Source organism: Choloepus didactylus, chromosome 4 (assembly GCF_015220235.1).
Source record: "Choloepus didactylus isolate mChoDid1 chromosome 4, mChoDid1.pri, whole genome shotgun sequence".
In the NCBI taxonomy this organism is placed as follows: domain Eukaryota; kingdom Metazoa; phylum Chordata; class Mammalia; order Pilosa; family Megalonychidae; genus Choloepus; species Choloepus didactylus.
In genome coordinates this window covers 4,031,914-4,033,797 of record NC_051310.1, presented here as the reverse complement: position 1 = coordinate 4,033,797, position 1,884 = coordinate 4,031,914, and positions in this window count along the sequence as shown.

Genomic DNA, 1,884 nt, shown 5'->3' with positions numbered 1-1,884 from the left:
TAAGAGCAGCGAACGGCACAGCCAACTACACTACACGGGCTCAAAGTGGGACAGACCAGCCCGGAGTCATCTCAGACCCAGAAAAGACATTTGACAAAATCCAACTCCCTCTCATGACAAAAACACTCAGGAAAGTAGGAATGGAGGGGAACATCCTCAGAATAAGGGGCATTTACAAAAGTCCCACATCACACTCAATGGTGAGAGACTGAAAACTTTGCCCATAGCCCTCAAAGTCAAGGCAAGGGTGCCTGCTTCCACCAGGCTAGTTGACATCTTTCTGGAAATTTTACCCAGGTCAGTTAGGCAAGAAAAGGAAATAAAAGGCATCCAACTTGGAAAGGAAGAAGCAGAACTCCCTATTCAGGTAATTCTCTGTATAGAAATCCCAAAGAATCTATAAGAAAACTATTAGAACTAAAGTGAATTTAGTAAAGTGGCAGGTTGCAAGATTAAACAGTGGAAGTCAGTTGTGTTTCTATATACTAGCATTGAACAACCTGAAATAGAAATTGAGACATATCTGTTTACAAAAGCATCTAAAATAAAATCTAGGAATAAATTCAACCAAGAAAGTGAAAGACTTTAGCTGAAAACAAGGCTGAAAGAAGCTAAAGACCTAGATAAATGGAAAGACAAACTGTTGGTGGATTGAAGACTTGAGAGGACCAAACCACCCAAAGCAATCCGGAGGTTAAAGGCAACACCCATCAATTGCAGCAGCCCTTTTTTGCAGAAATGGAAAAGCCAATCCTCAAATTCATGCAGAATCAAAAGAGGCCCCAAATAACAAAAACAGTCTGGAAAAAACAGAGTTCTAGTCTTATACTTCCCAACTTCAGAACTTGTCACAGAGCTACAGTAATTAGAACAGCAGGCACTGGCAGAAGGATAAACACAGATCAGTTTATCCTTGACAAGGACGCCAAGTATAATAAATGGAGAAAAAGTCTCTTCAGTAATAAATGGTGCTGAGAACTTGATATCTACATGCAAAAGAATAATGAATTAATGAATCCCTAACTCATACCTTATATGGAAGTTAACTCAAAATGGAAAAGGACATACGTGTAAGAGCTAAAGCCATAAAACTCTTTGATAACATAGGGGAAAATTCTTCAGCTGGACTTCAAAATTAAACTTGTGTGCAAAGGACATTATCAAGAAAGTGAGAAGAAGCTACAGATGGGAGAAAATAGTCGCAAGTTATTTCTGAGAGAGGCTTTATGTAGAAAGAGCTAGAATATTTATCTCCAGAATATATAAAGAACTTACAACTTAAGAAGAACCACCAAATTAAAAATGGGCAAAGGACTTGAAATAGACATTTCTCCAAAGAACATATACAAGTGCCCAATAAGCCCAAGAAAAGATAGTCATTAGTGGGTGTGAGCGGTATCGTTAAAAGATGGGAGACGACAAGTGGTGGTGAGAATGTGGAGAGACTGGAACACTCATGCATTGCTGGTGGGAATGTAAAATGGTACTTTCACTGTGGAAAAGGTTTGGTGGTTCCTCAAAAAGTTAAACACGCTCCCGGCCAAGGCCCTGGGGAACCAAGGTGAGAAGCTGGGACCACGTTCCAACTTAAGCCGATGACCCCCGATTACCATGACCCCACTGGTTTCAACAGAATTTAGACACTTTGGCTTGAAGATCAGAAAGCCAGACACTATAAGATTGAAAACAGCAGCAGTTCAAGAAACATCCCCAGCGGTGGCTGGCCCAAATTCTTTGAAAAGTAAGCAAGATGTTAAGTGTCCTTTCAGGGTTCAAGATCGTAAAGAAGCAGTTGACTGACCTCTTGGTTTAGCTGTTAGATTAGAAAAATGGAGATAATGCAGGAAAAAAAAAAATCCAAGGACTTGTTACACGATGATACAA